The 27213-nt window shown below is 44.4% G+C and overlaps 4 pseudogenes; all 4 read left to right on the top strand.

Annotated features, from left to right (window-relative positions):
* Positions 1–13159: 13159 nt before the first annotated feature.
* Positions 13160–13284, top strand: LOC136637956 (5S ribosomal RNA; annotated as a pseudogene).
* A 3521-nt stretch (positions 13285–16805) lies between these two features.
* LOC136637974 (5S ribosomal RNA) lies at positions 16806–16924 on the top strand (annotated as a pseudogene).
* Positions 16925–19135: 2211 nt separating this feature from the next.
* On the top strand, positions 19136–19250 carry LOC136637509 (5S ribosomal RNA; annotated as a pseudogene).
* A 2737-nt stretch (positions 19251–21987) lies between these two features.
* On the top strand, positions 21988–22104 carry LOC136637386 (5S ribosomal RNA; annotated as a pseudogene).
* The last annotated feature ends 5109 nt before the right edge of the window (positions 22105–27213 follow it).

The following is a 27213-nucleotide window of genomic DNA, read 5'->3' on the forward strand; positions in this document are numbered from 1 at the left end:
AGCTTCCCGGCATTGAGACGTAACTAAGAGTGGCTTGCACATGTGCAAAGAAAGCAGTATGCCGCTTTTCCCCAGAAAGAGTGCTGCTGCCTTCCAGCCGGACCTCCCTCTGTACTTGGAGGCTTCCCTCAGGAGGTCCAATCGTAGAGTGCAGGCTTGGATTGCAGGCAAAGAAGGACCAGGAGAGACGCGGACGAGCCAGCCAGGCTTCTCCCCACCAACCTTTGTCAGCTTGGCCGCCTTGACGGGATGGGCCGCCTCAGGTTTGCAAGACGGAGCAGCTCCCACCCCCTGCAGCTGGACTGGGCTGGAGTGTAGGCGAAGACCTGAACACAGGGCTTGGGTGAGTAGAGGCAGACCCGCGTGATCTCCCCTCTTGTGAGCCTGCCTTGAAAGCAGCATCACCGCTGCCGCCACCCCACTGCCGTTCTCATCCTCTGCATCACGACCTCTCTCCCACTCTGAAATCGCCTGGAAGCCGCAATCCTTTCCTGCCCTGACTAGCACGCCCTCTCTTTTTATCTTGGCTGGGGTGAGGGGGGATCCCTGGTTGCCTGGCTGCCAAGAGAACAGCCAGGAGGGGGGGAGGGGGGCAAGCCTGGCATGTGGGGGGGGAGCACCCAGGGAGAGTGCTGCTCCCCCAGCCGCTTCTCTGATGTGCACCCTTCCCCTCTTAGGCTGCAATTCTGTCTACTCTTACCTGGAAGGAAGCCCCGTTGCTAATAATGGGAGTCAATTCTGAGTAGATGTGCTTGGGCTTGGGGGAGATGAGAGGAAGCGTCCCTGCTTATCTTCCTTCTGAGGGGGATACTACTTTTTATTTCCTTTATTTACAAAAACTCAAGCTACTTCTTGTTTTGAGGTGCATGAGTAGGGCGCACTTGTTTCTGGCTAATGCTGTGCACAGTATCAATAGCCACATCCATGTTTGTTAGTTTCAAGCACAATACAAGAAGTAGCTTGAGATTTTGTAAATAAAGACAGAAATAAAAACAGTAGTAAATAAATACACAAACATTTTGTTTCAGATGTTTTATTTTTTGCTTGATAGCAATGGTAGCGAGGGCAGGGAGAATGGGAAGAAGCTTCTGAGCTGGAATAGTGTCTCTTGTCATTTACAGTTTGAGTTTCTAGGCAGGAACTTGATGCCTGCTTGATGACATCACTTCCGGCTCTGACATCACAGTGATGTCACTTCCTGATTGATGATGTCATTTCTGACTATGACATCACTTCCAGGTTGCTGACATCACTTCTGGTGGGCCCCAGACAGATTATCATTCTCAGAAGTGGGTCCTGGGCTAAAAAGGGTGAAAACCACTGGATTAGAGGATTTGGAAAACAGAAACGGGTCAATAATATTTCCCAACACAGCAAAACAACCTCCTGCCCACCCACGCCCATGCTTACCCACAACTATTAATTAACCTGACATAAGAAATGGAAGGAAGAAAAGCTGTGAAAAAGAGAAAGAGGAAAAAGGGAGAAAGATGGAGAACCAAAAGACTAAACCAGGAGTGTCACACTCATTTCATACAATTGACTGAACAGCATTCATGATGCTTGCTGAGGCCCGGAAGTGATGTCATTAGGCAGGAAGTGATGTCATTAAACTGGTCAAAACCAGAAATAAGTACTATGTTCTTATGTAGGAACTCATTAGCTGCAAATGACAGAAGAGAAAATACACAAAATTTGATTATGTTTTAAGATATGAGAGAGCCCAGTTATCATGCGGGCCACCCTTTCAGCAGTGACCCCTCAGCATTGCTCAGCAGCTGAGAGCCTGAGGACCAGATAGAAAGCTTCTGTGGGCTGCATCTGGTCCCTGGGACTTATGTTTGACATTCCTGGACTAAATAGTTAACAGCGCAATCCTAACTTGAGGTGGAACAGGCAGGCCAGGGCCTGCTCTGTATCCAGGGCAAGATTGGGTCTGGTTGAGGATTGGCCTGAGGCAAGGGGAAACTTTTCTCCTTACTCCAGTGAGAACCGCAGTGGCCCCAATGGGTCTACTTGGATCTGCGCCACCTGAAAAGGTGGCGCAGATCTGAGTAGAACAGAGCAACCTGGAGCCACTCCACGCTGCCTGGAAATGGGGGCTAGGATTCTGCATAACTGCCAAATCCTTGCCCCACCTTCCACTCCCTGCCTGCCTGTCCATGGGCCTGCCCACTGCCCACCCTCCCCTGCCCCAGATGCCTTCTCCCCACCTTCCACCTGCCCACTCCAGATTCCCATGCCTGCCACGCTCGCCTGGTGTGAACCTATCTTCTCCTATCACAAAGGAGGATGGATGCAGCCTCCATGGGCCAGCACACCTTCATGCGCTGGCACGGTTTACTTCCATGGAGACACAAATGTGCTTTATGGAACATTTGCAACCCTCCCAGGCACAAGGGATTTGCGCTGGCCTAGCACATCTTTAGGATTGTGCTCTAAGTAGCATTATAAAGGGACTAAAATGGGGAAGGAAGTGGTGGTGATTCATGACCCCCAGGAGTCATGCCATAGCCTCAGAATAGAGTTTTCCTGCTATGCTCCTGATTGTTCTGCTGGTTTTAGTATTCTTTTCTGCTCTTTTAGTTGTTCCTTTATGACTGTTTTGTTGTAATTGGTTATTTTTGTACTTTGACATTTTTTCTTTAGCCTCTTTGGATGTTTATTTCTTATAGAGAACTAGAATAAAAGTGTATAAAAACATAAATAGTTCCATTAAAATGCCACTATACTACACTACACTACACTTCAAAATTATATGTAGCTGACCTTAAGTTACAAAGCTGCTTACAAAAGCATAAAATGCAATCAACACAGAAAAAAAAAGCCAAAACACATTAAAAGAAGCAAAGCAGTGAAACCTCAGAAGTGGCAATAAAACTAATATCAGTAGTCACTTAAAAGCTCAGAGAAATAAAATGATTCCGACCTGGTGCCTAAAATTAAGCTAAGCAGGCATAAGCTGAACATCTCTGTGAAGAATATTGCACAGCTGGTGCCGACACAAAGAAGACCCTCTCTCCTGTCATCCAGAGGGAAGACCATTTTTCTAATCTCTGAAGACTGGGGCCACTTGAAAAGAGATGACCTAATTGAGATGTATAAAAGTTCTCTCTCTTTCATGCAGGGTCAGCCTCGCCCATGCAGCTGGGTGAAGAATTCCTCTTCTGATCCTAGTGTGTTCCACCAGGCCTGTTTTAATGAAGTGACCAGGTAGGGAAGAAGGAGATGATGGAGGATGTGGTAAAAGGGACAAGTTGTTCTGGGATTGCTCTGCTGCCAACTTGCCCATCTGACCTTTTTTTCAAGGCATGCTGGGTGGGATCTGAAGGCCTTAGGAGTGGACCTCAACAGGTGGGAAACCCTGGCCTCTGAGCGGCCCGCTTGGAGGCAGGCTGTGCAGCATGGCCTTTCTCAGTTTGAAGAGACACTTGGCCAACAGTCTGAGGCAAAGAGGCAAAGAAGGAAGGCCCATAGCCAGGGAGACAGACCAGGGACAGGCTGCACTTGCTCCCGGTGTGGAAGGGATTGTCACTCCTGAATCGGCCTTTTCAGCCACACTAGACGCTGTTCCAAAACCACCATTCAGAGCACGATACCATAGTCTTTCGAGACTGAAGGTTGCCAACAACAAAAGCTGGGTGGGAGCATGCTGAAGGTGCTCTGTTCAACCCATTTTGAAGAAGCAACTTGTTGGACAAGGCAGGGGAGTTGGGTTAGGGCATGTGCAGGCTAATGCATGCACATAAAAGTGAATGGTGGAAAACTGGGGTACCACTTCAGGTGCCATTTCACTTTGGGCCAGACCTACTTTTGCAACATTAGAACAAGGAGTTGCACAGTGACGATTGGTGGGAGATTCTAGATGGACACAAGAAAGTACACTTTCACACAGAACATAATTAGTGGATGGAATGTGCTTGCACAAGATGTGGTGATGGCCACTAGTTTACAGTATTTTAAAAGGGGATTAGACAAATTCATGAATGACAAGTCTGCCCATGCCTTCTAGTAATGCTGTCTCCAGGTTCAGAGGAGATATGCTTCTGAATACCAATTCCAGGGAAGCAATGGCAGGAGAGGGATGTTTCTTCATTTCCTGCTTGTGGGCATCCCAAAGGCACCTGGTTGGCTAGTGTGGATAGCAGAATGCTGAACTAATTGGGTCTTTAGTCTGATCCAACAGACTGCTCTTACATTCTTACTTCTGCAGTAGCTCACTTTGGCCACTTTTTAAAGACCGCTGGTTTCTACCTCAGGAACAGACAGATCTGAAAGATGTACAGAATGTGTTAAACTGCAGCCCCAATCACCATTATTTAGGACTAAGCTGCCTTGAACTCAGTGGGACATTCTTCTGAGTAAACATGCACAGGACCTGGCTTTTAGAAACTTGAAAAGAGAGGCACTCTTAAGGCCTATGATTTTCCCATTCCATAATTTGGACTTCATTTTTTAAAAAACGTCTGGAGTTGCAACAGTAAGCTGCAAATATGACCTAGTTATTTCTGCTGGTTTAGCACTATAAAGTACCAGTTGGTTGAGGGTAACAGGAAGACTGGCATGCTGTCATCGTAATCATGTTCTTGTTGTGCGATGCCGCTAGGATTTTCTCATGCTCAAGGGCAGTGCCTTTATCTGCTCTTTAAACAAGAAGCAGCAGCACAATGTTTTTTTGGTTGTTAGTTCCAGGACAATTTCTCAACAAGGACAGGTGGTGTTTAAGGATGATAATGAGAAGAATGGCTTGGCTCTGAATGGCAGAGTTGGAAGGCATATCACATCTGGGCTGTCTCAAAAGAGACTATGAATGAGACAAGCATTTTCAATTACTGCCCCAGGTTGAGGCTCTGGAAATACCTTCTCACCAGCTACATGCTCCAAGCAATAATCACATACACCCTTCATCTGTTTCAAGTGGGTACTTGAGCATGGAAGAGACTGAGTTTTATCTTGTAAATGTATCTTGCTCTAGTTGCAAGCTTTGGCACATTTTGTTGTTGTTTGGGCTACAACTGAAACTCAGCTAAAACATTTTAGGCTTTGATGGAGTGGTTCAATTGCCGTTTGCGTTCCTTCTTCTTGATAATACCTGTCATGTTCCTCATCACTCTATATAAAGGAAGGTTGCTTGTGGGTAGTAAGTAAGTAGGAAGGCACAAATAGCAGAGAAAGAACACTGAGCTCATTTATGGGGTTGATAATGCTTGAGCATCTGTTAAACAAGCCCCTTTCTTGACTTTGTTGAGTGGCTGCTCAGAACCAAAATAGCTCAAGACTGTTTCAGATCCCATCCTCAGGCAACATGATAATTAGTGGCAAGGCACATTTTTGTGGAGTTTGTCACTTTTCACAGTCAAAAGGCATTTTGTGATATATGAACTATTCTCCCCCCAAAATACTTCTCCCCTAGGAGGAAAATCTGCTTTTGTTTTTGCTGTGAAATCAGGATTCTCTCCCTTGCTGAGAGGCTTTTTTTTGCTGTAAGATAGTTGTGAAAAGAGGCTACCCCACCTGGGCTCAGTACTATTAGTAGTATTATAACTACTGATCAAAACTTTCCAAGTAATGAAAGAGAAAGGCAGAATTCTCTTTTTAATTTTTAATTTTTTTTAAATTTTGAAAGACAATGCAGCTTCAATGGAATAGAAACAAAAGCTGAGACAAAGTACAAAATAAAACCAATTCCAAACAAAGAGCAAAATTCTTCATATTAACAAACATTGGATCAAAACTATTAATTAACCAAATTGTCATAGAAATGAGAAGATCCCAGATAAGTAAGGAAAAGCATCTGGTTTTGATATGTGTTTCTTTATTCTCTGCAGTGAGAAAATCCAACACCTTATTAAATCACTGGAGGGTAGTAGGAGGGTGCACTGCATTCCACAGCTTTGCTGCCAACAATAAATAAGGAGCAGGGGACAGATCTAGATGGTGGCATTTTTCCCCCATCTGGTATCATTACACAGAATATATACCAAACTAAGGTGGGAGACTGCTCCTGGCCCGATGCAACTGCTGTCAGCATGAGGGTGACTGTTTGACCTCTTGCATGAGCTATGGGCCAAGGGCTCCCTCCACTGCTTGCTATTTCACATCTGTGAAGCAGCAGCAGAGAAGGAAAGGACAATCTTCCTTTGTGCAAGGCCTTTTATAGGCCTGGAACTATTGCAAGACCTTCATTCATTCATGAAAGTTCCATCACTAATATATTCATTTATGTAAATTTATTCAAATTTGAAATGTAAATTAATTCTTTTTTCCCAGCCCCTGATGCAGCGTCAGAGAGATGATGTGGCCCTCCTGCCAAAAAGTCTGGACAACCCTGCTCTAGTCAAAGCTTTTTCATAGCTTTATAGTCCCACCACATATGAAAAAGGTACCTTCTGTTTTCACCACATCTAGCGCAAACCTTCTTCAATCCTGCTTAAAAACCAGGTGGACATCTGGATAGACAACACAGGCATTTGTAATGGTTAGGTTCGCTTTATTATTCGGCACTAATTTTTAATAGTTAAGTGACCTTCAGTATTCTTTCCTTTGAGGTTACCTTTGTGTTTTATAAGAGGTTCTGAACTTTCATGATGTTGGGCACTACTGGAATCCATATGTGAACTTGTCATTGGATGTCAGCACAGGCTGTCAGAAGAGACCTGGCTGAAGGAGCCCTGAGCCACTTCACTGCAGGCTCCAGTTAATTTATCACAATATTCCTGAGAAGCATGTCTAATCAGTTTTCTCTCACAGCTGGGGAAGCAATGGCAGGTGAGCAAGAGACAGACGACATAGAGAATTAGCAGCTTGAGAGAACTTACAACTTCTGTAACCTTGATTCTGAGAACTGGACTCACTCTTCTTGGTATGTGATGTTGTGAGAATCATAGAATTTACAGTGTTTTAAGAGGAAAAATTGGGCCAATTGTTGGCGTTTATTAAGTTGGCTTTTTTTTTTTTTGCATTATGCTGTTTGTGAAATCGCAAGCTGTTCGATCTGAAAAGTGCCATGTATCAAAATCAGTGTATAGCAGTCATGCTGTTCACACTTCCAGTTTCCATTCAACTCTCATCAGGTCAGAAGACCATAAACTGCCACACATAATGGAAGGGCTAAGAAAGCCAGTCCTCCATTTTGTATCACCAAAAGTTAGCAGAGAGAGAGAGAGAGAGAGAGAGAGAGAGAGAGAGAGGCAAAACCCAGCCCTTAACTTGCCACCATCATCCGTGATTACTAAAAGACATTAACTGACAGTGATCCAAGGGAATGGCCTAATCCAGCCTTCTACGTTTTTGTGGAAAATCATCTTCTTCCACAGTGCGATTCTTATGTTTGCTGTAAGTGTTTTGTGCAGCAGTAATTTTATCAGTCGCCTTGAGTGTTCCAATGGAAAGCGATGACATAAATCTATGAAATCAATGAATCAGTCATTCAATTAATAATTCAATTGCAGGAATTGCTTCATGTGACCATTCTATAGAAGCCATTCTATAATGATCTGAAAGATCACTTTAAACAATTTCTGTCTAAATTACTGTTCTAATTTCATGTTTCCATTTAGCGCAGCCATCATATTCTTCTACTCATGTGCTATAGTGATTTTCAATCACTGTACCGTGGTACATTGGTGTGCTGGAAATAATCTGCAGGTGTGCCGCAGGAGTTTAGGGAGGGTCATATATTAGTAGGGATGTCAGCCCCTGACCAGTGCACAGTGTGGTGTGCCTTGTCAATTGTCCAAAAACTGGTGGTGAACCTTGGCAATTTTAGCACCTTCTCAGTGTGCCATGAGATGAAAAAGGTTGAAAATCACTGTTCTATGGAGTTGTGGAAAGGTTCTGAAAATATCCCTTATCTTACTTGTACCTCCTAGAGGTAATGGATATTCAGAAGTTCAGATGAACACGTTGGAGGAGAGCTATGACTTGTTTCTGCTGTCCCTGCAGTGCTGACCTCCAGGCCTGAAGGCAGGAAAAGGCATGAGAGCACAGACACGCATACAAGATATACATGTATAAACTTCTTCCATATAAATTCTGAAAAAGGCAAGACCTCAATTATGCAATCAGAACCTAAATGTATTATTTTTTACTACATTTTTACTCTGCCCTTTCTCCAAGGAACTTAGGAGAGCCTTCTTGGCGCCTCCCACTTATATCCTTACAACAACCCTGTGAGATAGATTAGGTTGAGAGAGAGAGATCGGTCCAAAATAAGTGAAGGAGAATATGAATATGGGATTCTGTGCTCAAAGTTCAACACTCTGTGCCTTACACTACATTGGTTCTAAGCAATGCTGTCAACATTGAATTCATTCTTATGCCTTGTTGAATATTAGATTCAAGGGCAATATTATTGTGCCTGTCCTTTCACTGCTTCAGGGGATAAAAGGCAAAAAGGTGATAATCTTCCCGCAGTTCATTTTCTTTACTGGTATACATTTCCTTCTAATATTTATGGCCTTTTTTATGAACATGTTTTGAACCGTAAGCAGAGTAATATATTGTGATACTTACAGGTCAAAAGTTGAACAGTGAATTCTTCACTTTTAGTTAGAGGACCAAGACTAAGTAAGCAAGAGGTAGAAAAGCACTTATAGTTTCCGAGTGTTTTTCTCTAGCTGAGAAAGAAGAGACTATGGACGCAATCCTAACCCCTTATGTCAGTGCTTCCCAGCACTGAAATAAGGACGATGCAGCTCCAAGGTAAGGGAACAAACATCTCTTACTTTGAGGAGGCCTCCCTGAGTGACACACAACTGCAGGATGCAGCACATGGTCCATTGGCACTGCTATGCCAGTGCTGGAAAGCACTGACATAAGAGGTTAGGAATGCACCCTATGTCATCTTTACTGAATGCATGTTCCTTTTATGATCAGTCTTCTGCATTTTTGCTGAGTCTATAATGAAAAATCTGCAATGTGAAATGCTGGCTTGTATGTTTTCAGTAGGCTACAGTGAAGACCAACTCAAGCAGCAGATAAACAAGATGTTAGCTATGCCACAGTCTATTTAAATTTACTTTGTAATTCAGATTATATCCATCTTGAACCAATTTTATTGATACATAGACTTGGATTCGGGCAGTCCAATCCTATGGCACTGCATCCTGTGGGGGAATTAAGCAACCTGGAGGTCTCCTTGAGGTAAGCAGACATTTGTCCCCTTGCCCTGGAGAAAGCCCCAACTGAATCTTGCCCTGGAAGGAATATCACCTGGGAATATCATCTGGCAACAGCACTGCTGATCCTACCCTGCTCCTGAGCCCCATTCGCTAATGCCACCACCCTCCCTCGCCCTTCCCCCACTCCACTGCTCAGCATGGGCCGTACCTGCTCCGGCACTGATGTTGGCAGGCAGATGCAGCCCTTCCTGCCTGCACCAGAAACTCCTACACTGTCACAAAACACTTTATGGTGCTTTTGTGACAACCTATGCCAGTGCCGCATGTGCTCTGCCAGTGTAGAACAAGCATTGTGTCATAAGTTATGTAAGTGGAACACCACTTGTGCAGCAAGACTTTCCCACTCTTTCCTCCCCATAGCAGCCCCCTGTGCTAAAAAAGCCCCTGCTCTTGTGGACTAGGGAATCCTCTGGAATGCCATGGGATGGGGCATGGGGTCTGCAGCAGGAGGGGAGATCAGTGAGAATCAAGGGGTCCTTTGCCTGAGCAGGAATGTCCTTGTTGTGTAAGAACATGCTTGAATTGAAGTCACAAAGCTGATCTTGGTTGAGCAGAGAGCAGAGAACTTTCCTCTGATCAACCTGCTGCAGCTGCTTTTATGGCCCATGTTCCACTGAGCTGTATTTTACAGGCCAACTGTCCATGGCTGGTTAATCATTGAGTCTGAAAGACAACTTGCCACTGGGCAAATGGGAGATTGGTACAATGCAGGGAACACTGTGTTGCCAGCTGCCAGAGCATTTTCCCCTCCCAATTGCTGTCATTCACTGCCAGCTGTTTATTCAACCTGGAAGGAGCTGGGGAGCTTGTCCTACTGTTGCCTAGCAACTGCTGCATGTTGCCCTGTGTAAATCCACCAAAACCAGTAGATAGGATTGAATCATGGAAAAAGTGGTATGAATTCTTACAGGGGAGGGGATCAGTATTTTTTAATCCAAATGACAGTTTATGCTTTTCGAGTGGTTTTGCTTTATCATTTTGCCCCTGAACTTAACATATTTATTTAGTCCAAGTGACAATGCCTCATTTTTTGTAGTGTTGGACAAACCTGCCATTCATAGTGGCAGTGAGTCAAATGAGGCTAACACTAGGGTTACCAGATACAAAGGGGGCGGGCAGAGTGCCTGTACCTTCCACCATTGTATAGAAGAGGGAATCTGGGCAGGTGCAGCTCAACATAGAAGGTTTTAAAAAGCTGCATCTCCCCAAATTCCCTCTTCTGTACAATGGGGAAAGGTATAAGCACCTTAAAGGTTAAAGGTATAGGCATCTTCTATACAATGGTTAAAGGTATAATCCCCTTTTGTATCTGGTAACCCTAGCTAACACCATACATCTCCACAAAAGTGAATGCCACGATAAACCTGGTGTTTATGGTGCTACCAGATTCCTGTTTGTGTTTGGTGCAACACAGCTATGCTTTTGGAATGGGTTGGTGATGTCATTCGCTGGATACATTAGGTGTGCTGTGTGTTAGGAGACTCTCTCGGGGAGACGATCCAAAGTCAGGGCAAAAGGCTTAACAGAGCAATCCTATACATATTTACTTGGAAGTACGTCTCACTATGTTCAATGCGGCTTACTCCTAGGTAGGTGTGCCAACAATCACAACCTAAAGTGTTTTTGTAAAACCAGTGCTCCAAATTTCAGAACAGACACGGCTACCTCTGTGCAGAATAATGATTATTTTAATGTTGCTTATCACTATAATTGAACCATTCCTTGTGCAAATTCAAGTGTTCCCAGTTTTATGTGTTAACTCTGTTTTATGTATTAATTCTGTACTAGCTATGCCGCTTGCTGGAAAGGGAGGCCTTCTGTTTGCCTGTGCACTTTATCAAATTAACGCACCCACAACCATTTCATGTAGCATATTGCATTATTTGCTACACTTCACTTCCTGGCATTCTTTCATTCCAAGGAAACGTTGAACAGGATATTGTGTGCGCTGTCTCAGATTTGTTTATCATTGTATGTTTGATGCTTAACCTTATGGCTCAGGAATTGTTATGTGCTCAATTAATTCTGGCTTATGTGCTCTGTGCACTTTAAGACTGTAGTGTGTTTTTTTTTTCCCCTTGGGAAGGAAAAGTTCAAACTCTGTTTTGAGTGCAGCAGCCCAAGCAGAGGTCTGATGTTGCATTATTTTATCATGAGTCAAAGGAGAACAGATGTTGCTGCAGAATAGAGGGTCAAAAGGGAACATCTTTGGCCAGTGAGTGCAGTTGTACTATACCTACTATTAATGCTGAATTATCCATGGGCATGTTGCAATGGGACTTTTATAAAGCCTGTATTATTCTGGCCTAACCACCTGCAATAATTGTAGCTTCGTGTTAAAGACTCTCAAGAAATTCATAACAGTGAACACTACTAATTTCTTTTGGCGACAGATTGCTATTTCAAGAATAATGCATAATATGGAAGATTGTTACAGAAAACCACCATTTTATCCTCACTTTCCAGATGGATACAATATGTTACATAGCTGGAACATCATATGGAATTTCCTGCTAAGGCAGTGGTTCTGCCTGCGGCTTCCCTGATCCTTGTGGCCATTGGCCACAGCTCCCATTACATCACCTCACCTCAGTTACCCCCAAAATGGGGAGGAAGGTGTTGTAATTATACACTAGAAACAAGAAAACAGCTGCCAGCTCTGAGGCTGCAATCCTAACCACACTTACCTGAGTAAGCCCCATTGAACAAAATAGGACTTACTTCTGAATAGACCTGGTTAGGATTGTGCCCTGAGTTTATTAGCAGCACACCTGGAGGGTTTTGGAAAGGGAGGGGGGAGAAGTGATGAATTTGCTGGGGGAGGAGAAGACTTTGTTTTGTGTGCATCTGCTAATTGGAAACTGACACCCAGAGACTGTTTGGCTGCAATCCTAACCTCACTTTCCTCGGAGTAAGTCCCATTGAACACAATAGGACTTACTTCTGAATAGACCTAGCTAGGATTGTGCCTTTTGTCTTATAATAGCAGCTAACATGGGAAGTAACCTGCCCCCCTCAAAACGAGGCAGGAAGAAAAGGGGGGGGGGTGGCTGAAAAGGAATGGGTGTTTTTATTTTTTTAATCAATTTTTTGAGACAAAGCCATCAAGAGTGGCTTTTTTTCTTTTTTGAAGGGGGAGGAAAAAGAGAAAGGTGAGGATCCTTGGTTAACCTGACGCAGACCCCAAGCCTATGTACGTCTACTAAGAAGTAAGTCCCATTTGAGTCAATGGGCTTACTCCCAGGAAAGTGTGGCTAGGATTGCAGCCACACAGTGCAAGATTACAGCTCACCACGGAAGTAGATGGGGGCTGCTCACACACATACACCCCAACATGCAGATGCCACCCCTATTCCCCCCAGGCAAGACAGAGGGATGCAGGCTGGGGCATTTGCCCCCCCCCCCCAAGAGCAGACTGGGCTCCCTCTTTCCCAAGCGCTGCTCTCTCTAGGTCAGGCTTCCCTCCCAGTTTGAAGCCTGCCTGGAGCACACCCTGTGCTGATGAGATGCAGCACATCCACTGCTGCTGCCCAGCCAGCCTTCTCTCCCACCTCTCCTCACCATGTTTCCCACACCCTCTCCTCCTCATGCTGCCCTCCCCACCTTGTTCTCAGCCATGGAAAAGCAGCAAATCAGGAGGCAGCACCTGCAGCTGAGCAGAGCAGCTGGACCACCTCTCTCCCTGAGATGCCTAGCAACGCCCCTAGAGGCTAGCCATGCCTCACTAGGGAGTCGGGACGCACAGATTGAATACCTCAGTGCTAAGGTCATGGGGTGGGAGGATAATATACATTAAATGTATTTAAATAACTAACAAATATCTGGAATATTTGTAACTCCCCTATTGCAGAAGAACTAAGGGCCCAATCCTATCCAATTTTCCAACCCCAGTTTAGCCATGCCAATGGGGTGTGCACTGCATCTTGTGGTGCTGGGGCAGTTATGGATGCCACCTCAAAGTAAAGGAATATTTGTTCCCTTACATCGAAGCTGCTTTGTGCCTGCACATGCCTGATCTTGTCTGATCTCGGAAGCTAAGCAGGGTCAGGCCTGGTTAGTACTTGGATGGGAGACCGCCTGGGAATACCGGGTGCTGTAGGCTTATACCGTAGTCTTTCGAGACTGAAGGTTGCCAGCCATTTAACCATTTGTGCCTGCATCGATGCTGGAAAGTTGGACAGGACTGGGCTCTTAGGCAGGTGGAGCCTTCCCACCAGTACCCATAAAGAGGAATCAGGTGGGGCATCGGCTTCTGAGTTCAGAATGGATTCTAACAGCAATATCTTCTCAATCAGCTGGTCCAGGTTCAAATCTTCTCTCAGCCATAAAGCTTCCTGGGTGACCTTGGGACAGTCATTATCTCTCAGCTTCACCTACCTCACAGGGTTGTTGTGAGGACAAGAAGGAGGGAAGGAACTGTGTACACCACCTTGAGCTCTTTGGAGGAAGGGCAGTATAAGAATTTGAAAAATAAACTTAAGGGCTGGGATTGGTTCTCTGTACCAGAGAGTGAAAAGCAGGTTGAGGCAGGGAATTTGAGCCCCTTTGGAATTTTAGTCTGATTCATTAAAAAAAAAAAAAAAACTCCTGTAAGGGGACTCACAGTCACTTACTGTAAATCATAACAATAATCATAAAGCAATAGCAAAATCAAATCAAATTGAAAAAACAGTAGGAAAAAACCATTAGGAAAACCATAACCTGAGGCTTCCTGCCTTGAAACGATTGCTTCATGATAAGGTTGGCCCTTATTTGTAGGTTCCATCCATAAAATACAGTTTTCAAGGGCTGACAAAGTATTCTAAAAGGATAATTACATAGGATTTTATTTCTGTCTGTGTTGGGTAAGCCTCTAAGAACTGTTGACATGTAAGTTCCTGCTTGCTGTCAGCACAATTCTATGCATGTCTACTCAAAAGTAAGTCCCATTGTGTTCAATGGGGTTTATTTTCAGGAAAGTGTGCATAGGATTGGAACCTGAGTGTCTTTTTTCAGTACAGAATCCCCAATGGCACTAAGAAAAGGAACCTTGATGACCTTGACGAGAAAAGTCACGCTATCATCGCACCAAGTCTTCACCACCTCAAACTGAAGTCAGGAACTGGCAGTTGGTGCTAGCCCCCCCTCCCAGTCTCTTTTGAAAGACTACACTGCACGATTCTTGCTGTGGGGGCAATAGGACTATTACAGTGCCCGTCACTGGGAATATTTGACTGGCAAAACCTTTTAGTCATGCACCTGCAGTTCAAGCACTTTTCACATATGACAGCATGTCATGGATTGGCCTTTTCAGCCACACTAGACGCTGTGCCAGAACCACCTTTCAGAGCGCGATACCATAGTCTTTCGAGAATGAAGGTTGCCAATACATGGGTAAAGCTGTGATCTCAGGCAAATATCCTGCAATCTAAATAGTCACTTAAAGGCCAATTTCATTGCCTTAAACTTCCTTGAAACTCATAATGACACAATACAATACAATCACTTGAGTTGACAGTGTACCCTCAATGAATGGGGAAAATGACCGTTGTGAAGAGTGGATAATGTTATATATACGTATTTCAAGCCACCCTTGCCCGTACACAATTTGGGAAGCGAGCGTGCACCTGTTTTCTGTCCCACCAGGTGAGTGCGCACCTGTTTTTCTGTCCCAATTATGAGGACTATTGTCCTCATAATTGCATGGTGGTGAGTCTGAACGGCCTCCTCAAAGTGTTTTGAAAATGATTTGGATGAACCTTCTCCCTACATGATTATGAGAAGGGGAATGGCATGTTGAGAGGAGGGGCAGGATTTGTGTGTTCAAGTACCAGACTGTGATTGGACTGGCTTAGATCAGGGGTGCCCAAACCCCGGTCCTGGGGCCACTTGTGGCCCTCGAGGCCTCTCAATGTGGCCCTCAGGGAGTCCCCAGTCTCCAATGAGTCTCTGGCCCTCCGGAGATTTGTTGGAGCCCACACTGGCCCGATGCAACTGCTCTCAGCATGAGGGCAACTGTTTGACATCTCGCGTGAGCTGTGGGATGAGGGCTCCCCTCCACTGCTTGTTGTTTCACATCTGTGATGCAGTAGCAGCAGCAAAGGAAAGGCCAGCCTTGCTTTGTGCAAGGCCTTTTATAGGCTTTGAGCTATTGCAAGACCTTCATTCATTCATATAAGTTCATCTTTAATATATTCGTTTATGTAAACGCATGTAAATTAATTCTTTTCCCCCCCCAGGCCCCCGACACAGTGTCAGAGAGATGATGTGGCCCTCCTGCTAAAAACTTTGGACACCCCTGGCTTAGATGATTGCCTGAACGGATCTACTGATTCTGTGGAAAGGGGAAAGTTTGTTTCACTGTTCTATCAGGTCTACCCAACTTGTGACCTACCAAATTAAATACAACCCACTAACCATGACCTGCCATGCCAGGGTCTTGGCCAGTCTATTTGTTTTGATAGTTCCAGGGCCCAATCTATACATGTCTACTCAGAGGTAAACCCTATTTTAGTCAATGGAGTTTACTCTCAGGTATGTGTGGATAGGATTGCTGCCCCAAGCAGGTAGCAAAATGAGGAGATTTACCAAGCCCCTGCTGGGCTGCCGTGCATACTAGTAGACTCTGTTGATGAATTGCATTTTATTCAGGATTGTTCTGAATAATATTCAATTTTGCATACTAAGGGTGAGCAGGCTGTTAAAAACCAGATAATCCATAACATGAACAAGGACTATGAATTCTGAAAAAAAGATAGACTTTGTGTTGTGGGCAGATTAAGATGATTTGTGCCTCCTCCAAGAACTGACTTAGTAGTTGCTCTTTCAGATGGATCAGAAGAGCACAGTTCTTGTTAGATTCCTTTCAAGTTCAGCTGAAATTACTGTCTGCCTGAAGTGCCTGGTAAGTTGTCTTGTTTGTGTAACAACTATGTATGTCTCTTGACACCACTTTTTTTCTCCTCTGACCTTGGGCGGTGGACAGTCTCTTAGTTATTTTTCTGCTGCTGAGCTTGAGACCAGGCTCCATGTGAGCACAGGAATGAGAAATATATTTCTGTAAAATAATGGTCCTGAGATAAGTGGCCTGAGGAAAGGCTAGAGTGATTGCTGATGGCTAACAATTGCATATCGGTGTGGGTTCATGCTACCTGGAAATGATGCAGAAGCTAAATGAATCAAGACCTCTCTGCCCTAAAACACATATTGCCCATGTGAGTGAAGTGTTAGCAAGCTGGTAAACCACTATTATTGCAGTTCATTTTTTGCAAGGACCAGCAAATGAGCTATTCTGAAGGTAGAGTGAGCTTAAGGGGGCAATGGCAAAAAATATTCATTGACAGAGCATGCTGGACTTGGATGGTTCTGTAATCTGATTTCCCAGTTCTTGATGGCTTCAGCATGCTTCGCACTTAGAAAGCCCCCTGGTTCAGTCATTCATATCTTCAGGTATGTCTGGGAAAGACCCATGTGTGAAAAAAAAACCTGGGAGATCTACTGCCAGACAATAGTGAGCTAGATGGAGCAGTGGTCTGTTTCGGCAGAACACTGTTCCCTGTTGTCCCATGACACTAGGATGCCATGGGTGAAATTCTGGCCCTCTGCCTTTCTACCACTTCTCTCACAAAGTGGCTGGAATGATAAACTGTTAGGTGTGTTACCCTGCACATGCCCAATCCCGTCTGATCTTGGAAGCTAAGCAGGGTCAGGCCTGGTTAGTACTTGGATGGGAGACCGCCTGGGAATACCGGGTGCTGTAGGCTTATACCAGAGTCTTTCGAGACTGAAGGTTGCCAACCATCCAGGTGTGTTAGGGTGCTGGGGAGCAGGCTGTTCCTAACTGTGGGATGGAAAGCTACCTTCCAGCGCCTGGAACAGTATGGTCATTATGTACAGGTCCCATACATGTATTCATTTAAATGCTTTGGCCCCACCATGACCTAATTGTGCTGCTCTTGGACTTGTTCAACTTAAATCCCTGCAGGCTGCAGTACATTCAACTGTTTGAGAAATAGCTATTTTTCTTCATGTGTTTCTGTCATTTTTTTTTTGGCCCGCATTGGTCTCCAGGGCAACGTACACAAAATGAATAGTACAATGAAAAGGAATTAAACCCAAGCACAATATTTGTAAAATAATGAATCAAAGCCCTAATTAGCATATAGCAGGTAGCCAAAAGAAAAAACAAAAAAATCATTTAAACCTTGTGACAAGGAAGAAGTTTTGACCAGTTTTTGAAATATGAGAAGTGACTGGCAAAGCTCCCTAGGAAGTCTCCTACAGGAAGTGCATTACTGCTTCAAGTGGCTGCAATTTTTTTCCATTTCTTCAGGTCCATCTTTGGAAGAGTAGGAAGTGCCCATGCTTAGTCAGGCTGTACACTTGCCTTAAGTCTCTTGAAAATTCTCAGCTGTATCAGTTTGGGAGGAAGACAGAAATTCTTTTCCTCCTTCACTTTTTTGAAATTTCAGTGCCAAACCTAGGAGAAGGATGCTTAGGAATGATGTAAATAGTTTGTTAAAGAAACATAACAACAAGAATAGATTTGCAATATTACCAGGGGTAGGAGGAGAAGACTTTATCAATGTAGTTGAAGCGATGAAATGGTGCTGGGAGTTTAAAAAGCTCTCTCTGTCCTTGCATGCATGCATGCATGCTGTTTAATACAGGTCCTTTTCTATCTATTAAAAGCAACAATTAAGAACAGCAACCACTACAGCAGGGGTGCTCAAACTTTCAACTTTAGGGATGCTGGACCTTTAACAAGTGTATAGAAGAGGGAATTGCAGCAGGTGCAGCTTGTCATCTGTGGGATTTGCCTTTTTTAGGCAAATATAATTGTTTCCAAAAGGGTTCCTCTCATAGTTTCCAGGGTGGCGTCAGGGACCAGTCAATGGTCCAGGCCCATCATGGGGCTCACCTGGTGAGGGCAAGCCATGAACCCTCATTACTAGTGGCAGTGGGAGCTCCCAGTGTGCCATCAGGGGGTGAGGAGGGGAGAACAGTACAAGCCTTTGCCCCAGAGCCCTAAGCAAGCTGGTGTTGGCACTGTTCGTTTCTATATGAATTTCTGCAGTTTGGCCCAGTGTAAATTCCCTGAGAGAGATGATTAAGATGAAGATATAAGGATGGGGGTTTATAACACATCCTGTGATGTATTGCGTTAAAAATTTTCCTTTGATTTGGCCTTAACTTAAACCATTTTTGATGTTGTTCCAGTCCTTTTCGCTGGAGTGGCATGTTGTATTCTAGATTCCAGATCAGTGGTTCCCAAACTTTTTAGCACCAGGGCTCACTTTTTAAAATGACACTCTATCGGGACCCACCTAGTTTCACCAGACTTTAAAAAAAAAAAAGATTTATAAAGAAATGTTTTATTTATTTATAAGTAATAATAACTAGAAAAAAAGATCCTCAAACATTTATCTCCCTCTGTTTACACATTCTTGCAGACTGCAGGAGCTCAGTACCTCGAAGGGCAGTTAGCAGCTATCTAATTTTTGAATAGCTTTAGGCAATTAATTATCTGATCTTTCCATCACCAAAAACCCACCAAAAACCAAGTCACAACTCACAAGTGGGTCCCGACCTACAGTTTGGGAAGCACTGTTCTAGATCCTTCATGTGAGCTTTTCTGTGTAGGAACCTCTGTGTGTCTGGTTCAGAGATCAAGGAAGGAATCCCAGAGAAAAGAAGGCACAACATAACACAGTTTCCTGTGTCAGCAGGGCTCCTTCTCTTTGTGGAAGTATCTCTTCTGCTTAATCCTGAGATTCAGGTTCTGTCTGCACTAACAGGCAGAAGCCTTTCCTCATTGCATCACAATCTTCCCACCTCTCTCCAGAATTCTGCTGCTGAAGTTGCTCTGTTGCACGTTTCTTGTTCATGCTTCTTCCATATGCACTATTACCCTATTGAAATGCATACGCTGGCTACCCATTTCCTTCCTCATTCAGCATAAACCAATTAGCCTTTTCTGCAGCAACTGTTACCCTGCACATGCCCGATCTGGTCTCGGAAGCTAAGCAGGGTCAGGCCTGGTTAGTACTTGGATGGGAGACCGCCTGGGAATACCGGGTGCTGTAGGCTTATACCATAGTCTTACAAGACTGAAGGTTGCCATCCAGTACCAGTAATTACCCTTTTCTATAAAGTGCTCAAGATATGCCTTACCCTATATCTCTGTCTTTATTTCCCATTATATCTCTGCCAATGACCCTGATTTCTCTACTGGCACAACTCTCTGCCAGTATCTTCTCCCTCTCTTCTGCTGCCCCTATGGTGTCAATTCTCTCTTACTTTTCAATGCCCTCTTTCAAACCAGCATTTCCTGAGAAAAAGCAGATGGCCTACAACTGAAGCCCAGGTATATTTCCTCAGAAGTAAATCCCATTGTGTTCAGTGGCCTTATCTGTGCATAGGATTGTTTCCTAATTCCACATCCGCATCTGAAATGTAAGCTGTGACTGTGTTCATTCACAGTCATCTCACATTACCCTTGGTTTCCTATATTCTTTTCCTTTCCTACCCAATGTCAAAGTCAAGCTGTAAGCTCCTGTGGGCAGGAGCATTTTTTCCACTGTAAATAAATAATAAAGACAGATTTTTAAAAAAAAAAAGGTCAGCATTTGGTTGGGATCATGTGAGGGTCAAATTGACTCAGTGGACATATCCATTATCTCAAAATGATCTTGTGTAAGTATTATTGGAAAATCAGCTGTGATTATTCTAGTATTTTGGTGCGTGAATGTATTTGTCTTTTGGCTATGCAGGTTTGATTTCTGCTTTGTGACAAATTCAGCAAGATCAGGAGGGCTAAGTCTTGTCTAGCTTTCTTGACCCTGGCACAATCCTCTGCCTGTAGGTCTTCCTTTCCTGGCCTTTATGTCTGTTCCTCTTTCATGTTATAGAAGAAAAGGAATAATAAACTGGGGTCTCTGAACTTTTCAGTACCACCTTGTGTGTACGTCTTCCATTGTGGGGAAAAAATAGAAAAGAACAGGCATTCCTTCTGAATTTATTTTCCATGATGTTTAATGAAACCTCCATGACTGAACCTCACTGAACAAACCTCCCTTCTGCTATTTCTGACAATGTTCTCTACCTTCTTTTTATGTAATGTCACAGATCTGCTGGAAAGCAAAAAGTTGTTGTCTTTTGCTGTGTTAAATACTTCTCTTCAACTCCCAAACACTTGGGCAGAAAGGAAATACAGCAGTGGTTCTCAAACTTTTTAGCATCTATAAAAATGTTTCATTTTACAAGCCGTTCAAGCCTGTGTGGTTGTAATGGTGATGGGGCAGCAGTGCTCCCCCCAAGTGGAAGGTTGTTTAACCCTTGATGTACATAGCCAAATCTGCCCTGTCATTTTCACAACTGGGTCATAACCCACTTGTGGGTCACAGACCCACAGTTTGAGAACCACTGAAATAGAGTGTTGGGAAGGAGATCTGGGAGACCCACAGTAAAGTGCTTTTAAGTTTTAAGGACCTTCCCATCCCATGAAAGATCGGAGAGACTAACCAGACAGTCATGTTATTTCTGTGGAGATTTGTTTTCCATTTGATTAGGCTAAGTTAAAGTTTACTTATATGTGCCCTTTTCCTTTTCATTCCTGACAGTTTATTTTCTTCAGTGTTAGAAAGGGTCCACAGTGCTGTCAGCTAACAAAGATTTGAATCCCTATAGTACATTTTGCAAGAATATAAGGGGTGTGACATGGTACTGACTGATTTTTTTTTAGAGAGGTATTGTCTTCATTAGACTTCATCACACTGAATTACAGCCTATTTCTGTTCTGGTTTGGGCTACTGGCTGGAGCACTTTGCAACATCAGAACTGAGTTACTCTGTCACAAAGTGGCCACCAATGACGCATGGAGCACTCTGTTAGTGTCCATTTTGGGAGAGCTGCCGTAAGAAGCTGCAGTGTTCCCCTTCTGTCACTGGATCCTACTGCAGCCACTGGAACAGGTAAGGCAATGATGGGGACGAGGAGGGGGACAAACCAGGCGGGGAAAGGGTAAAACTGGGCAAGGAGAGAAATGGGGTTGGGAAGGCTGCAGGGGGTGGTGGATCTGGCAGTGATGGTGTCCCATCATTTTGCAGACTCCCTACCCCTTTCTCTCCTCAGACTTGCGCCAGCACAGGTCCAAGGAGACTCATTGCTGACTAGGAGGCTTACAGAGGGGTAAGGGGATCTATATGTCCTTTCCTCTTCAAAGGCTCCTCACCCACCCCTCCCCTGCCTGATATAGCATGCTCCTTTTCAGCACAGCTGCGTCAGCAGGGGATGGGTGGAGGATAGTATTGGGCTCTTAATGATATACAAGATACGTCCAGGTCACAGCAATCCTCTATTGTGGTTCCATAAATTTAGTTGTGTCCCTTGTTGTCCTTCATTGTCCCTGGGCTGCTTCTTATCTGCATTTTCATCCCCTCTTAATTGTGGGTTTTGGTGGTTAGATAACAGATAAATATAGATACAAGTGGATGCACACCTAGTAAGAGCTGTGAGTTTCACAGGTGTTACTGGCAGTGTTTTTTTTTAAAACATATGTAATGCGTGCACCTGGAAATAAAACAATTGTGTGCAGGGAACCAGTGAAATGGTCAATGGTGCAACTGTATAATTTGTTATATAGGAAACAAGGGTGAAAGTACAGAAAAATTACCAAGGTGCTCAAAATTAAAAAAAAAAAAAAAAAGGGTGGGGGTTAAATTGGGTCCAATTGAATTAGCTTACATGCACTTATGTAGACAGAGGCTAGAATAATGGTTCACAATCTACAGCTAACCATCACACACAATGAAGCCCTGGGTAAAATGGTTACAACTGTTACCCTGCACATGCCTGATCTTGTCTGATCTCGGAAGCTAAGCAGGATCAGGCCTGGTTAGTACTTGGATGGGAGACCGCTTGGGAATACCAGGTGCTGTAGGCTTATACCAGAGTCTTTCCAGACTGAAGGTTGCCAACCAACCAAAATGGTTACAAGGAGGAAAGTGGAGGAGAAAGGAATTCCTTAGAAGGGGCAGAGCAAAAAGAGGGAAAACATGGGGGTGGGAAAAGAAGGGATGTAGCAAGATTAGATGGGCATCCCAGAGGAACTCAGGAAAAGGAAAGTTTTGGGGTGCCAAGGAGAAAGAGGAATGTTTGTGGGAAAGAAAGAAGAAGGCTTCAGGCAACAGCAAAAGGCTTTAGCTGGGAGCCCTCAGAAACTGGAGGAACCTTCTGGTCTCCCTTTTTGATGTATTTGTTTGCACTCATTCAGATAAGGCTGCTATTATAATCTTTTCTTTGTCTTCTGCTCCAGCAGGCATGAATAGCCTCTCTTGATTTAGGAAGGCCCCCAGTGACATAGTATAAGATAAATGAGAAGTCCTCAGAACCTGAGAAATTCATTCCTGGAACAAAAGAGAACTGTGTCCATCCCATCAGCCACCTAAACAGTTCTGGAGCATTTCCTCTTAGGTATGTCCTTGGAGATCGCTGTCTGTATTCCAGCAGCGGCAGCAGTGCCCTGCCATCTGGCCACCTGAGCAATTGCCATCCCAAACTGAGAGCCATGGCACTGTGAGCAGAATGAGCCCTGATCTCCCACAATTTTGCCACATGCTTTTGTTTATTGCTTAATTATTGATGAATAATCTCTTTACAATACTGTTTTGCTGACAGCCAGGGAGAAGCAAGCCAGGGACCAAACTGAGCAGACTCCCTTGCCTCTTTCAAAGAGGGAATATTTGTGAAGAAGAGAAAAAGTGTATGTCTAAGGAATGGGTTTGGACAGTTGTATGACTAAATGCTGCTCCAGACCATTACTTTGTTGCACAATGAATACATAGTTATTGCTCAAGCTGTTGTAGGGAATTTAGACAGCTGTGTAAGCAACACAGATGCCCCTGTGTATTCATTACATGTAGGACTTATGCAATTTCCAGCCAGCAAGTGAGGTTAAGAGTGGACGTGGCCCTTCTTCCTCCAGTACATGACTGTCTTCACACATCTGTGGTTTCAAGGACATCCTACAACTTAGCTGGGAATGATTTCCATAAACTTTACACAGATTGCGACAAAGGTGAGCTTATTTGCATAATTGTTATGGAAATGAAGGGAACTCCATTGTGTGTGCTGCTGTTGAATAATGGATCTAGTGACTCGATTCAAAGGCGCCCTCAAAGATACTATGTGTCCCTCTGTGTTTGCACTTGTGTGAATTTATTTAGGCTAATCAAGAGATGCTGAGATATCCATATGTGGTAGCAGTGCTGTTTTGAATAGAGACTGTAGGGGGCAGAGGAGGGCCACTTTGAAAGATGCACATTTCCTTCATGGAAATAGCAGGTAGTAACATGATGTCCTAACTGGCAACAGCTGGGGTAGAGCATTAACAGCAGAGGGACCCAGACCATCACCCAGGATGTGTTCGTGTGTTTGCTGTTTCCTCCTTGAGCTTCTTGAAGGTGGAACGAGTGTATCCACCTTCTGGACTCTAGCCATCACTAAGCATCAATAAAGCCTAAGATAGACAAAAGTTTAGCCTTTTGCATATTGCTGTCACCTGGATTGTTTATGTGTGGTTATCTTTACAGCCCTGCAATTGGACGGGTTTGTGAAACAGAGATCTAGGGCTTGCCTGATGTAACTCACTGGTGGTCAACCTGCAGCTTGTGTGCTGCACACAGAGGCACTACCTAAAGGCATACGTGTGTCCTTAATATCTTTGGCCTTATGACAGTGTCTAAAGTTAAAGTTGAGATGATCATCCAAATATGAATTCTCATGGAGGCAAAGGCGATAGCAAAACACCTTTACATGCAGATTCTGATTCCTTCTTGTAAGCTTTCCTTCTCAAAGCCTCATGCAAAATGCACATTAAAATGCTTTCGTTATTAGTTAGTTTGTTTCTTCAAGCCCACTGAGATTTTGGATGAGATGTTCAAAGCTTTCCAGGGCACATGGTAGCTTGGGAAGAAACGGTTTTTGTTGGGACTGCAATGAAAGAAGACTTCCATTGTTGCCAATAGGAGCTTCTGGGCTAAATATCACACGGGGGGAGGGGGGCTTATCTGGATTGGGACCCTAGCAGAGGGAGAAGTTAAACCCCTCTTGCCCATGCAACTGTCCTGATCTGGATTGGGGAACCATGTATGTTTTCATTTTTAAAACAACTATGGATGGCTCAAACTATTTTCTTAACATGTAGTCTGATCCTAAGTCCTCACTGTTACGAGCCCGGATTCTGCCCTTAACCCTCATGCACAGGTGTGTCCTTATTTTCACTGAGAAGTTTTGAACTCTTGGCTGTAGTGGACATTAAGGGGTACACTAAGACATTGCCTGTCTTAGGCCACACTGCTATCTGCTCCCCGCTCAGTAGGCTAGACGCGAAACTGTACCAAGGTACCCGGGGCAGCACCAATATACATAAGCATTAATGCAGCATTCTTACATAACTTGGGCTTGATTGTTATCTGGTGTGCTCCCCGGGGCATTTGGTGGGCCGCTGTGAGATACAGGAAGCTGGACTAGATGGGCCTATGGCCTGATCCAGTGGGGCTGCTCTTATGTTCTTATGGCTACCATTGACGTAACCACATGATGTAGCATTTTGTACTCAAATAAGTCTTTGTGCTGATTTAGGTACATTTAACTTAATGGAAATTAGAGGTGGCCTGAAGAGAGAGGCATGGGGTCTAGTGACCATAGATAAGCTGATGACACAGTGCCATGCCATGAAAAGAGGAACTTATCAGGAAACAGTTAATAAGTTGTAATTGTGGGTTTTGATCAGACCAACATAGCCTGATAAGCAGGAAGTTTCTAACACCTGGCTTGTCATGTGCATTATTGATTCCTTGCACAAACATGGCTTTCAGGTGATAAGCAGGATGCTGCCAACAACCAGACTATCATGGGTCAAAATGTCAGCAATGGGTCTTGGGTAGACAGTAGCTGATTAGCTGGGCAAAGAGCAGTGAGTACAAAAGTACCCAGGCTATGAGCTCTCAATGATATGAGAACTACTGGCCCAATCCTATCCTCATCGAATTCTGGCATACAACCGGGTATGCCAGTGCAACAAGGGCCCCATTGTCATGGCAGCCCCTCTGCCAGCAACTGCTGCATGGCTACCAGTGCAGCAGCCATAAAGCCATATGCTGCCAGCAGCATGGCTCAGACCAGTCACTGGTGGAGTGGGAAAGGTGCAAGGATTGGGGTGGGGTGAGGGCAGGGTGAGGTGGAGCCAGTGGCCACTGAATCCCAAACCTCCAGCTGGGTCCTCAGAACTACGCCAGCAACATCTGGTGTAAATCTGAGGGTTCCTGTCAGGGACCATGCGGCAGCCAGCATGACACTAAGTATTTCTTCTTTCCACTCCTCTCACTCAGCCTCTTCTCTGGGATGACACGTAGGATACAATGGACTCTGAGTCAGCAGCCCTGCATCCCTCGTGCCATAGCCAGATAGGATTGGATCATTAGGGGCAGACTTCGCTTGGATGGAGAGGTAGCATATCAACTGCCAAAACTTCAATTTCTCAAATATCTGCAACCAATTAGACTGGCATCTGAGAATTCATGTGTGAGGATGAATAGGGAACTATGATTATTGTAACATCTGTAATTACCCTGTTATTGGCAAATAACGTGCTTTTAACTTAATTCAGTTCTGGTCCCTGCACAACTCTTCTAAAGATCCCTTTGCTACAGAACAGTGTCTGGATCACCCGCTGGGCTAAGCAGTCAAATCTGTGACATGGACACAGCGAAGAAAGCAAGCCATGCAACTCCAAGGGAGGTTCAGATTGGACACTGGCAGATCAGCCTAAGCTGGGCTGTTTTATTGCTCTTTCCTTCCTTTGCTTCCCTTAAACAGTTATAATGCCATTGTGACCTCCGTTAGGGACAGAGGAAGCTCAACTTTGCCCATCACAAGGCAACACAAGAAGAAGGTTCAGACACCTTCAAGCAGTGCTGTCATTAGGTTGCTGGGGGTGCTGGGACATGGCTCTGCACTGGGTCCCCATGGTGCTCCTTGCCTGCTCCCTGATGGCAATTTGGGCCCTACCATTGCCTCTGGTACTGAGACTTCAGGAATTGGCCTGACCAACTTGTGCTGTGTTGTATGTAGGGTTTTGGATGTGTTGAGTGTGATCCCTTGACCAGTACCCAGCCTGGTGTAACTACTGCCTTCTTGTATGTGGTTCAGGTAAGAAAAATGTTATATTGGCTGAGGCTCACACTACAGAAGGCACATCATAGGTCATCTTCCTCTGGCACTCCTCTAACAGTCCTTGATTTGTCTCTTTCACTTGACTGGCAGGGAATTCAGGGACCAACACCTACAAGTAGTTTCATATAGATGTAGCCAATCATTGGTCAAGTGTCAAGCATCGCTAAACTTCTTCAAAAGCAATAAAGGATTCTGCCTTTTTTGTTTAACAAATATACAACCTTGGAACATCTGAAAGAGCTGTAACAAATAAAACAAATCTTAAAATTTGTCATCTCATACGCTCAAGTACTCTACAAATATTTTAAAACCAAAATTCAGTGTTGATGAGCCACCAGAGTTATGTTGCTTTGTTAAGATCACTAGCTTCAAAAAAAATTCAAAGAATATAATAGCAGAGAGGCTTCCACGGTGGCCGGCGCCTGGGGTTTTTGCCTATGGGAGGTCCGCTGCTGCTTCTCTGCTCAGGAGAATGCTACCACTGCACTGCCCTTATGGGAGCAGGGCATACTTGCCCTGCCCCACAATCACAGGAGGAAAGAGCAGACAGTCCTGGCACTCCATTGAATGCCCAATGCGAGGGGGAATTCAGCTCAGTGTGCCTTGAGGTTTTGATCTCCATTGTGCAGTCTAAGACTAGCTATCTGTCTTAGGAAGCCAGGTAAGGCTTTTTTTACTGTTCACCTAACTGGCCTTGGTGGGCAGTTTTTTTTTCACCTGCTCAGACTTTCTTTGGGTACAGGTCTTCCTCAGCCTGTTGTAGAGAGCTTTAGCAAGAGTGATATGTACTAAAGGTGTTTTGATCCCAACCTGTTGT

Source organism: Tiliqua scincoides, chromosome 1, assembly GCF_035046505.1.
Source record: "Tiliqua scincoides isolate rTilSci1 chromosome 1, rTilSci1.hap2, whole genome shotgun sequence".
Taxonomy (NCBI): Eukaryota; Metazoa; Chordata; class Lepidosauria; order Squamata; family Scincidae; genus Tiliqua; species Tiliqua scincoides.